Source organism: Buteo buteo, chromosome 12 (genome assembly GCF_964188355.1).
Source record: "Buteo buteo chromosome 12, bButBut1.hap1.1, whole genome shotgun sequence".
NCBI classification, from domain to species: domain Eukaryota; kingdom Metazoa; phylum Chordata; class Aves; order Accipitriformes; family Accipitridae; genus Buteo; species Buteo buteo.
This window is the reverse complement of record NC_134182.1, coordinates 4,557,857-4,571,485: the sequence shown is the minus strand read 5'-3', so window position 1 is coordinate 4,571,485 and position 13,629 is coordinate 4,557,857.

The window sequence follows — 13,629 nt, the reverse complement described above, 5'->3', positions numbered from 1 at the left end:
AAAAGAAAAGCATCAAATACAATTTTCTATATATAAACTCTGTTCCAACATGACATTAGTAGCAGTAGTCGAATGTTGGGCAGTGCTGGGCTGTGGCAGCCCACTGCTCACATTTTGCATAGCTCTGAACGTGTTTGGGTGGATAGGGGAGGTCCAGCTGTCACAATCATAGAGTTTACACAGCCTGCATGAGCATCTTGACAGCTAACTACATTCTGTTGCAAGACACTGTGTTGGACTATGTGTACGTAATATTTCCATACTCAGCCTGTGAAGTGTGGGAGAAAGAAGGTAGCAGTCTGATTTATGAGGCAAATTTTTTGGAGGTGTGGAATAGTAGTCAGTGAAGGAACGTAAAAAGATGAAGATTGGGGAATGGAATGTTTGGCATTGGTTTAATTAGAATCATCCTGTTCATCACTCGTATTGTGAGATAAAAGGGGGAAAATATTCATTACTATAGCACACTCAAAGAGGAAGTATTTGTGTTATTGTTAGCAAGCAATTCTAATTGACCTGCCACATACATCTGGATTTAAATACAGACTTTTTCCAACAGTATTTTCCTTATTGTAGTGTATGAGAGATATACAACTGGCATATTTATCCCTAATCTGTCTGCAATCTAATGACTTTTGTCTAAAATTCATGCTGCTATTAATTCAGTATTAAACTTAGCAATTACTCTGTCAGCCAAAAAATTAATAAAGCCCACTTAAGAAACCTTTCTTTCATGAACACAAGCCTTCTTGTGCCTCTCCCCTTAAAAAGGTAAAAAGACGTCGCTCGTATTGTGTCCTGGAAGAGCAACTGTTGTCACCAGGGAAGGAAGTCGATCAATGACTTTGAGAGCTCAGAGCTGAAGGTTCTCCTGGGTTTTGGGGGACTTTGTTCTTGCCAAGGAAGAACGAGCCATTGAACTTCTCTGCTCATCTTCTCCTAGGTGTGGTGCTGTGACATGATGAGAGAGGTATGTGCTACCCATGACTGCAGCTAGTCAGGTAGTTACCTATGCTCTGATCTCCCTTCCAGCAGTGCAAACCAACTGCAGTGACCGATGCTGTTACTTCACATGTTACTGTAAATTAGATTAGAATCTGCTGCTCCTGGATTTGTTTAATTAGCTGGCTGTATATTTAAAATACTTTCTAGAGCGTTTGGACTGTGGTGTGAAACACCCATCATATTTAAGGCTTAAACTTCACTAAATGAAGTGAAACAATCTGAGATCCTCCCACATGTCAAGGGGAAAAGTTTAAGAGGTTCAAATTCAGATAGTTCTACATTTTAAAAGTTAATAAATATCAGGATAAGTGGGTACAAGTAACCCTTTCACCCCCCAGTTGATACAAAAGACTTTTCTGACTTTACATGAATGTCTCTATGTAGACTGTAGCTTCCTCTGAACCAGTTTTTTTTGGCTTCTGGCTAAAAAACATGCAAAGAGATGTTCCAGGGTAAGTACTTTGAATTACTATCAAGCTGCCAGATGTCTTACCTAAAAATAATGGTAGAGAAAAGAAAACTCTTAATCAATTGTTTTCCTTTTCTAAAATACACAGTAAGGTGGTTTTGAAATTTTCATTCAGGTCATCAAATTCATAGAAGTTACTGTACTACAATGTAAGACATTTTAAAGAATGAAAAGTGCAGGAAGTTTGAATGATGTGTGAACACAAATTTACTCATCTTTTATATAATGCCTTCTCGAGGTGGTGACGTTTTCAGTACATTAATTGTTCATAATGAATACTCTTGCATAAAACATTTCAAAAGTAATTTTCTGAGGCCAAAGAATGACTAAAAAGTTACTCACTGAAGAGCAGTCAATAATCTGTATCCAAAAGGAGACTTACAGGATGTGAAATAAACTGACGTAACAGGCAAGAAGTTTGCTTATATAAAAGAATCTGCCCCTTTACAGCTTTGATGCCCGAAAACAGAAGCCACAGAAGTGGTGTTGGTTGGTACAGAGGTAAAATCATTATGTTCTAATCATGTGCCATTGAAGGAAAGGAAAAAAAAACAGCTTTGGGCAAAATATCCATACCTCTTAGGTAATATCCAATCACTTTTGTGCTATATACTTCAGGGTGGATAATACTAATCAGTGAAGATAAGATATGTTTAAAGAATATACTTAAATAAGGAAAATAAGTTAGTTGATCTATCAGGCTGCTTCCAGGCAGTAGATTTTAAACAGCTTGTCAAGTGTTTCTTGGCTGTTACAGCCTCGCATAAGAGCTTTTCCTCATTCATAAAGAAAATTAATGTGAAATCAATAATGGTGTTTAAAAATTCACCAAACATTTCCCATTCAGAGAAGGTCTCATGTCAGAGTGCCACTAATGCAACAGGCAGAGTGGGAAAAACACACAGACTTGACTTTAATGGTAAACAAAAGAGTGCAGACGGAAAGTGCAGTAAAGAAAGATGCTTTCAGAAGCAACTAGGAGGAAGACCTGCCTGCTCCCCCACAAGAGCAAACCTCTGAACAGAGCCACTGTGGCCATCACCTTGCAAAAGTCCTTTGCTTGAAGATGTAGAGTCTAGATGCTATGCTGACTTCTCACTGAAGGATACAAACTGGCGTGAACAGCAATAAAAAATTCATGTAATGGTGAAAACACCAACAGAAACACTGTAAAATAAGTTTCCTATAGCATATTATAACCATATGACCTGCCAGACTTCAGACAATGAAGAGGAAATGTTTGCTACTTCAGGTTGCTTCATTCTACTATCCCAGAAAACCTGGGATCATTGTGGAAATGGGAAGAAACAAGCCACGTAATTAGATTTGTTTGTTAGTTTATATTTTTAATAGAAGCACAAAGAGGAGTAATACAGTAGTACCTGGTGATCTCGCGGCTGTATATGCATTTAGGCTACTTCCCTGCTGAAGAAGATGCATTGTAGTTACAAGTTGTACGAGTTAATACGACTGTAATTACCTGCAGTTGCCACATTTGATCTGTGAAAATAAATAGGATTTGTCAGTATCCCCTCTCCTCCCCCTTCCTCCCCAAAGCAATGCAGAACTGTTTTCCAACCTCTTGCACGGGGTTGTTCGGAAATAGCAGAAAGCAGCGGTAGAAGAGCAAGCCTGTAGAATTTGGGTGCGGTGGTCTTTCCTGAAGGGCTGATTTCCTGATTCGCCGCACCCAAGAGTGAGGTTCAGAGAGTTTGCTCAGCATTGTCATCTCCAGTCACCCATGCCCACGGTCTCTCAGTGGCATTCAGATTTTAAAATATGCTACTTTATTACTCATTCTAGTAATTTCTAGTTTGGGGGGTTCATGTGTCTCACACTTCACCAAGCTTTTTCTCTGAACTTCAGAGTTAGAAAGTAATTTTTCTTTTTGGGTTAAAATTCAGATTCACATGGAAGCACTTGACTCCAGAAGCTGCGGCTTCAACCAGCAGATAGATAGAAGATTCATGATAAAATTGGCAGAATTATACTGCTCTAAGCACTTTCGGAGACATATGCTGCTTTTCCTACTCCTGGAAGTAGTCCCACAGATGTCTCATGATTATTCACTTGAGTCGTGGTTGCAGAATTGAGTTTTCGGTGTTTTGGATTCCCAGATTCCTACACTGCTTATTTACGATGTTTAAAGTGCAAATTCTAATAGACGACCTGCCTGTTTTAAAACATAGAGGATACGTTTTACCAGAATGCAGTGTTTTGAACTTCAACTGAAGTGCCTCTTGACTTACAACAATATTTGGTCAAAATGAGACATCTCCAAGGACAGAGAGACAACAAATGTAAAAAGAAACTGGACATGGCACACTACTATTAAAAGTTTGGTATTTTTCTTCCTCTTGCGGTTTTCAGCAGTGATATTATTGTGGTATTAGTCACTAGATGGTGCTCTCCTACATGGTCTTCTGCATTCCTGTTCCCAGGACTCCCAGGGTGTGAGTGGCCTAGGCTGCAAGTTTTCTGCTGGAGTTTCTTTTGGAAGGGAAGTGTGGGAGTTACAAAGCTAGACAGCAACATCTCTCGTCCGTTTGGACTGGAGTGAATTTTTAGACTAAAATTGCTCTAGGGAGACTGGGTATTATTTTTTGGGCAGAGATTCCTGAAATGAGAGATTGCCTGTGTGCCATTTATGGCTATCTTGGCTCCCAGGTTAAGATACCCTGTAAGAAACTTGGTAGCGCTAAGCCTGTAGTTACAAGCAGTTTAACTCTGTGCTGCAAGGCTTTAATATCTAATGTATCAACAGAATAATAGTTTTTTTCCCAGGTGTGCTTTTACTGTTAAACAACTGAATTATTATATTGATTGGTATATTCTGTACCATGAACAGATGTTAGGCAACCTGAGAAAACTTACATAGTTTTCCTTCATTTGCTTTGTCTTTTTAAAATTGCATTTCAGATTCATTCCATGAGTTGGTTTTTTTTTTAATAGAAAAGGAAAACAAATTCTGTCTGCAACAGTCTTTTACAGAGTTCAGAATCTTAAGTATGTCCTGAGAAGAGAGATTTAAAGATTCATTGAATCCTAGAGATGGTCTGAAAATGCTAAACATTTCTCCATGCTTTCTCTAAATTTTCCACAAAGCTTCTGGAACATTTGAATTAACTGACTCTAAGTCAGCTCGGTTTTCAGGCAAGGAAAGTTGTTTTCTTTTTCCTCGCTTATAGTATTTTTACGAGAAGCGAGGACAAGATCAGGCAGATGGAAGGAAGAAAAAGTGTGAAGGAATTGCAACATCAAAATCTTTAAAACTGCATTATTGGTTTGAAAAATGAAAACATAATTGTGTAGCTTCTGCATCTAAATTTCAGGAAGTTTTAAAAATACCATTTTAGTTTTTTAAAAATGCTGCATTTATTCAAAGAGAGCTGAGAGTGAAAAATATTGATAAGCTCTACTAAGCGTTTTCATATGGAATCTATTTTCAGCCACATACCAGAAAATGTCTTTGTTATTTTTTTGAATGAGACCCTAATCTTGGAATGACTTTTCATTTATCAGAGCCTTTTAAGTCTGCTATTGTGTTTCCAGTCAGATCCTTTCCACTCACTTCTTTTTTCCTGTGTCAGCCTCTTGCAAACTCACCATAGGGCAAAGTTCACAGTTGTTTTCCACAGGCACAAGGATTTCCCCTCTCAGGGGTGCACTTGGGCTTTAGGTAGTGGAAGCTAAGCACAAATTAATGCCAGCTCTAATCGTCTGTGATAAAGTTTCTTGTGGTATATTATATTTAAAGGCGAAACCTACAATTTGTGATTTAACTTGTTAGCAATTCAAAGGCCTTTGTTTCTTGGGCTGTTTAGTCAGATGAAATGGCTTAGTGGTTTTTTGCATCACCAGCGTTGGCATTTGTCTCAGTGTTGGTGTTTTTACTAGGCTTCTCACTTTAACAATAATTCAATAATGTTAAAATACTGCTTTCTAGGAAAAAAGTAAGTTCTGGTATCTGCACTTGAGAAGTTGGAAAACATGAGTGCAGTGTGCCAAAAAAAAAACAAAGAAAAAGAATTGACTTCTCTTAAAATTTAGTGATTTTTCTGGTTTGGGGGATTAAAAATATTGTAACATTTAGATTCTCTGAAATATATCTATTTTAACTTGTTTCAGGGTGTTCAGGTTTATGTCCATGTATTTTATAGGCAAGAAACAGCCTAAATTCTCTCAAGAGATTAAAAAAAAAAAAAAGAAAAAGGCACAAAACCTGTTTGTTATCCCCTGATTCACTATTACAGATTTTATGACTCTTGGTAGGAACAAGGATTTGCATTCGTATCCTTGACCGAAATTTCCACCTCCCCATCCTTCTGCAGTGAGGATGTGCCAGTTGTCAGCCTGGCTGCCATCTCCCAGCCTCCTGCAACTGAGTGGAGCTTTTAATCGGTCTTGGAAAGTGCTCTGTGATCCCTTCAGATAAGAGGCTGATGTTCAGACTGTAGTTGTTCTTATCAAACGTGCTTTTGTATTTCTCACTGGACATTCATTGCCTTCAGCTGGAGCAGAGGAGACCAACAGTTGTTTGCCTGTGTCAAATAACAAGCTATAACAGGAGAGAACCGAGGATGCATGGATCAAAAAAGCGACAAAGCTATTCTGGTTAACTGTACCCTGGGCTCAAATTTTGCTCAGTAATGTTTTACCAGATACCAGTGTAAAAACTTAATCAATCAGGTTGTTTAGGTAACCTACGCTACCTATTAGAGGCCAATAAACATCTGCATCACAAAATGAAAGCGTGGGCAAGAAATCCGGGGATTTTGTGCAAGTTTTGTTTTGAAAGAGCCAGCCTCATCAGTGGAAAAGTATCACCAAGGTACCAGCACAAATCAACCGGGGCTCGAGAGGCTGCTGCTAGCACAGGCTGGTGCTGGCAATCATCCAGCCCAGCGCCTCATTTTGCTTTTCCTTCTGACATTGAGATGTGACCTTTGGCTGATTCCCTTCCCTTCTCTCTGCGCTCTGGTCTCCTCCTACCATTTGATTGCTTTGTCTTTTTAGACTTGAGCTCCCGGGCAGGGCGAGGCTGCAAGCTCCATCTCATTAGGTGTTTGCAAAGTACATAGCACAATAGGGCTGATCTGGGTTAAGATCTCTAGGTACTACTGCACTACCAGTAATTGTTACTATTAATAACAAAAACAGCTAGTTGTAATAAGTGTGGAAAGGGGAATAGCTTGGCATTATTAATGTCAAGTTTAAAGGGTAAAAGCTGCATTTGTGTTATTACCTGTCATCCTCTGGAGAATGGTAAGCATCTCCCTGAACAGGGATCCAGTTTCTGCCCTTACCCTATATAACCTCATCAGTTTCAAAACAAGATTTAATGTCATTAGAGCAAATTGGCATGAAGTCAAGGGATTTTGTCCAAGGAATTCAGGTTGTCTTTAATTATTTTTGTAAGCACGTGGCATCAGATGTATCATTGAGAAACTTACCCATACCAGCTTTTCTTCCAGTTATCTTGGGTCCGGCTTGTATCACCAGCCCTTTTGCCTGTGTTGCTTTCCATTCTAAGTGGCAAACATCCTGCAAACGTTTTAGCATCCTTCAGGGTATTTTGTATTCCTCTTGCTCTCATCCAGGCACAAGGGATAACTGTGTGGTCTGGTCATTATCTGGGAACTTGGTCAGGTCTCCTCATATTCTCAAGATTGGTTACAGAGTAATAATCCCCTCTGGTGTCACTGTGGGTTAATTATCGTAACTCATCAATGGACTAATGTATATGACTAGCATTTAGTTTTATGCATTCCTCTTCCTTTTCTGCAACATTTTTCTTTCCTGCTGTTTTGTGCGAGAGTACCTCCTTCCATGATAGTTTGTGTCTGGAAGTCCTGAAGTAGTGATTTAGGCTAGCCTACTATTGTTGTCTTTGCTTGTGCTTTAGAAATCCCTTTGCACTTTGAAATTTCTGCATTTCAAGAAAAGGAAGAAAATTCCCTCCAATGTGGAACTGCTTAGATTTCTCTGGTAGCCTTTTAGTGTCTCAGTCAGTGCTTTGTTTCCTGGTAGGTACAACTCCTCTATAAATGTCTCTCTAAAATCCTTCAGGGTACCTCCTAAAAGAACATGGAGTCAATATGGCTTGCAAATTGTTTTAAGTGATTTGTTTATTGGACAGCCTGCGCGTAGTTTGCTCTCCTTGACAAAATGCAATCAATTGCTTTGCATCATTCCTCATAAGCTACAGTTAGAATCTGTTGTTTTTCCAGAGAAGGATCTGAACCCTGACCCCACCACTGCTTTGAAGTCTTCCCTGATAGGCAAAGATGAAGCTTGAGGTATCAAAATGTCCTGGGAGGGATGTGACCCTGAAGTGAACGAGGACCTGATGGGGTGCGTTTGTTGCACAGAGCTAGAGATGGCAAGGAATGTGACTCTGCATGGAAGCGTGGCTGCTCTGGAGCCACTATAATTGCAAAATGTAGCTAAAAGCTGGAGAGAAGCCAGGAGGCTGTGCTGGGCAGCGTATGATTTCCTGGTGTCATTGCAGGTGATTAAGAAACATGCTTTAATGAGGAAAGGGGGTTTAATAATTGGAAATTGATGCCCACGTGGATCTTGGATCTAAAAGAGGATGAGTTGGAGATTTCCACTATGGTATTTTGATTCTAAAAGAGACAATGGCCTTGATAAGCAGTAAAGAAACAAGACTTACCATGATTCTCAAGGAAATTCTTTCAGCAGAAGAAATAGAAAGTATGGAAGAGCAAATTAGAGGATGTAGTGTAAGAGAGGATTAATTCAGATCACATAGCAGATAAGGGTATTCCTGAAGTATGAGATACTCCTTTAGGAACATCCCCACGTAAAAAGAAAGTGTCGGATGCCTTACCAAACTAAATCAATCTCCGTGACATGACATGTCTGTGGGCATTTAACCTCCTTGCTGTAGCACCTCTGTAACTGCACTCTACTGTCGTATAGATGTGTTCCAGGCGTAGAAGTTGAAGACATAAACTTTCCATCTTTTTTGAAGCATAGGCTGTATGAAAGATGTTACAGACAACCCTGGGGCTTTTTTTTCAGAGGGCCAGAATGCATGAGATAATGTCAGGTGTAAAGAAAAATTCTGAAATTTGCAATGAGAATATTTCAAGTGAAATGTTTCCTTCTGAGCCTGAGACGGAGAGAGACAGGAGAATGATAACAGCTGATTTTTTGTCATAGATCAGCTGTCAGAATGAGCAGATAATAATACTTACTCAATGGCATCCAAAATAGAGATCCTCCAGATCAATCTGCACAGCCCCTGTAAAAATAATGAAAACAAAAAATTTTAAAATTTGGGGTAATTAAGTATTTGAGAGGGTATACAGTGGCAAAATGCAAGATAAAAGAAAGCTTTTGGGGATTAACTAGTATGGAACAGTTATTTTGCCTTTTCTCTGATCATTTTCCTTCCACTCTGCTGCTTCTTTCTTTCATTTTTTTCTAATATGTATGCCAAGAACTATGTTTCCAGTAAGCCAGTTCAGACAGGTTGAGCAGATATCTAAGGGAGCAGCCTTTGGTAAATCAAGTAGGATCCTATAGGTAGAACTAGAAATTAGTGGTGCAGGCTGAACATCCCTTTGTAACTGAAAGGCTTTACTTATTCAGTCCCACAGATGCAGCATGGCAACAGGGATGTGACATATTGCTTATTTAGGGGGATGTGCCAGAAATTGTGAAGTGCAGATCAAGTCTTGTGAAGGAAAATCAGACCAATTGGAATCTTGTCTAATGTTTTTAATTAACTTAAAACTCAATTTCTTCTAGAAAGGAGTGCTTGAGGGAACAGAGGCACTTGGATACAAAACCATCTTCCAAACCATTTGGAATTCACTCCGATAAGAGTGATTTTTGACTGAGCTTTATTTCCAGCTAAATTTTAAAGCAAGATGCCAGGTAATACAAACCCGTATGAACTGAAGAGAAAGAGGAAAATCCTACTGATTTCTGATAGCTATATATTGTACCAGTCAGTCCAGTTACTACAATATCTGAGCCTCTCAGTCTTTAATGTGTGTAGCTTCAAAACTTCTATACAACTAAAATTGTTTTTAAAGGTCAAAATCAACTTCTTAAAAACTGCTCAGAATGCGAGAACCCGTTCCTAAGAAGAGTTTGCCTACATATAACAGGTGAAGATGTATTGCAATATGCTGGGTTTTTTCTGATTTTTTTTTATTTATAAAATATATCTTTTCCAGGCATACAACCAGCACAACCCCAAATATAAAATTCACATAATAAGCTGATAAAAAGCAGAACATCTTCTGTGACCCTTCAATCTGCTGGTTCTTATATTTTTCACCCACTTATGCTGTTCTCAATACATCTTTTTGCCTAGGGAAAAATGCAGGATTTATAATGTACCAAGAGAGCAAAAATTCTCAATCCTTGCCACACTAAGGTGAAAGTTTCAAGTAAAAGGATCATCTCCCAACACATCCTCGTCTGTGTTTATTTTAGCCTATTCTACTCAGATTTTATATATTTTTAGATTATCTTCATCATCACAGTATTTGAGCATTACCTCCTACAGCCCACATATGGAAAGAAATAGTCTTGTATATGGCTGGTAGATATTCAGGAACAAATGGGAGTCCAAGAGGAATAAGCCTGAATGGCTAATGACAACTTTAACACCTGCAAACATTTGCTCAAGATGCATCAAGTTCTGATCTTGCATTAGTAAGGTCCACACCTTAAGCCTGAGTGCTGCTGAATGATAAATAAGGAGCAAAATGCACACACGTTTTCAGTTCCCTTAAAGCTATAGTGGAAACTTCTAGCTGATCTTACATGCTGTCATGGGATGACTGTGGGTAGAGTCAAGGAGGAAGAAGGGCAGATTACGTGATACAAACCCCATTCACTTATGTATTTAATAAAGTAAGCACAAGGAGCATCTGTGCCTTGGCTGCAGAAATGCCTGTGAAGCAGCTATGAGGATGCTCAGCAGCAGGGGAGGGACTCTGCTCAGTCCCACTCACAGAATGGGTTCCATGGAAAAGTTATGTCCAGTTAGGATGAGGGGAAGAGATGTAAAATACAAATCCATAGGAACTTCCATTGTTCATGGAATAATTTTTAGGCCTTTCATGTTGTTGGCATGCAAATACTGGAGTGAAAGTATCCTGCCTTTTTAATAGGCTGCACAGGTCTGTGAAAGAAGCAGCCCTATCCAGTCATTTGCTTAATGAAACCTGAAAAAAAAATGGTTGGGCTCTGTAATGCCATGCTGACAAGCGTTATAATATTCTTATTCATCTTTTAATCCTCCTCTTTTAGGTGTCTAATTTGGTGCTTCCCATATTAACTTTCTCATTTCTTTCTGTGCCATACATCAGAGGCCACTGTAACTCTTGTCATAATATTTCCAGTTTATAAGAGGGCAGAGGGAGCAGAAAGTAACTACAAGATGGTTCTGAATCTTTCATCTTCATTTCTAAATCCTGTAATTTCTTCAAAGTACATATTCTCTTTCTTTCTTGCCACCAGAAACAAGAACTTATTTGAATGTCAAACAGGGCCTTAATGAATCCCACAAGATAATCATAGCAGCAGCTGTCCAAGTTAGTTTCTCTAAATAATTCTGTATGATCTTTACTTAAGTTTTTAAGTGCTAACTTGAGAGTCTGCCTTTTTCTTCCTCTCACGCACCCGTTTGAAAACAGGGATGTTAATTTACTAGTTAAGGCCTTTTAAGTGCTTCACCTGAGGCTCAGATTGTGATACTGAACACTGAGCTCCTGAAATGTGCCAACTGAAATGAAGCACGTAACCTTGAGGAGTGAAGCACTCATGAGTAGCCAATATTGCAATCACGATATTGTTGATATAAATATTTAGAAATGTCTTCAAATAACATTAATTACCGTTCAGCAAAGGTTGGCATCTCTAGAATGGTGATTACTAAATAATCTTATGCTTTACTAATTTGGTTCAACAGAGCATGTGTCTTAACGGTTTATTACCTTCCTCTAAAGAAGCACTGAGCACGTACAGTGTTTTTCCTGTACTCTACCCTTTAAAAGTCTCTCATATGAAGAAGGGCAAATGGCAATAAATTGAAGTTTTGTTGACTTGTCTTCTAACATCTGTGTGCTCTATGCATCACTAGCAGATGCTTATGCTTTGCTTTTGGGCTTAAAAAATGTCTGAGGATATTCTAAATTTGAATCGTTTTATTCGCACGTATATATCAGTCCCAAAATGAGGATGTGCAGCCAACATGCAAGGCAGTTCCTTCATGTAGGAATCCTAGACCAACATCTCTGTCTGGTTCCCAAGGGACAACTGTTAACACCAGAATTGATTTAACAAGAGGCAAGGCAGACAGCCAATTTTGAGGCTGTTCACATTGCCTCCTCCTCTTCTGAGTCTGCCAAGGTACAAAGTCCTTGCATAACCTGAAGACTGAACAGCAAGATAGCAGGTCTCTCTAAGAGATGAAAACCTGCTCGTGTACTGTAAAGGTAACATTAGAAGATTTTGTAGTGATGCTACCTGGTGATGCTTCCCATAACAATATGCCTGCTTATCTGTTAACAGAAAAGGTAACTGCAAAGCTTTAGAGCTTCACTTTTGACTAGCATTTCTGCAGTTGGGTTCTTATCCAAATTATTTGTGCCTGCAAAACAAAGATAGAAATCAGCTTTCTCATGGTACATGGATACTGTTTCCATTTATCTTTAAAAAGTTCTCAGTGTGTTTAGTGACAGGCTTGTTCTCAACAATTTTCATTCTCAGCCTGTTCAGTTACACAAATGGAGACATTTTTACTTTGTGAACCTCATTTTTCTTCCCTCAATTACTGTAGCTTCATGCTGACGTTTTGTAGGGCATCCCTCAAGAGTACTGTGTTTCACACATGCTTTTTTCGGAAGAAATGTAGGATTTTTATTTTTTTTTTTAGCTCAGAGCTGGCTGCCTCTAGTTCTACTGCACCTTTATCCTTCAATTGTTTCAGATTTGCAAGTAAGATGCCACTAGTAACATAGGAAGGCTGCAGTCACTCCCAGCCTGTTCTCAGCGCTGCCTACAGACTGATGCAAATTGGCACATTTAAAGCCCAGGCAGACAGCAGCTGTGTAATCCAGTGGCATTTCCTTCTAAAATTTTCTGCACAGCAGAGGAGCTTGAAAAGAACATGAAATGAAGTAACAATTTGGGGAGAAATCCAATTCCAATCCCAGAGGCAATACTACACTAAGCAATAAATCTTCTTGTCTGTATCTACAGAAAGACTAAGACACTCCTGACTTGCTAGCTCTGTCTCTACAGCTGGGCAGGTGCCTGCAGACCCGCTGCCCCCCTCATCTATATCAGGGACCTATTTGACCATGCTGCAATTCCCTTTTAGCATATGCTTCAGGTTTTCTTTTCCATGGAAACCAGGACACTGCTGAAGAAGGAGGATGGGAGAGATGCTGTGTACCTTATTTCAACCTGACATGTCTTTAGGACATAAGCAGAAAACAACACCAGAGCCAGATACAGCTCTTTTTTTTTTTTTTTTTTTTTTAACTTCCTAGATATCCAATAGTTTCAGGCAGTCAGACAGTGTCTGGTGTGAAAAACAAGCTCAAAAAATCTGGAAACATCTAATTCATACAGAAAAGTACCTACTAAACTGGGGGGAAATAGAGGCTTAAAACTAGTCGCTGTTGCAAAGTCACAGACAGTTATATAGCTTCAAGGTAGTGATGCCTCCCATCTAATTCCAGCACAATCTGTCACTTGGCTTTGAAAAAGGCAGAATGAACAATAGTCATTCAGTAGCAGAAAACATTGCTATCTATTGTGCCGGCACATCAGTATTGGAAGGATGATTTCTGCGTGATTTCATTCCTGAGATCCCAGTGGGGTTGGTTTTTGGGGTGTTTTTTGGTTTGGTGGGGTTTTTTTGTTTGGTTTTTTTGTTGGGTTTTTTTTTTTTTTTGACTATTCCTTTTCAGCAAGAATAGGCCTGCTTCTAAATTTCCCATTAAAACAGTGTTTTTGATCCCAAATGCAGTTTCTGCCACATGAACGACTCTGATACACTAACAAGTCTTTCACTGGGAGATGTAAAAAAATGGCTTGCTTTTAGGGTTGCCTAACCTAAGTTTACTTTAGTGCATTGAGCTAACCCAAAAGGTTGAAGG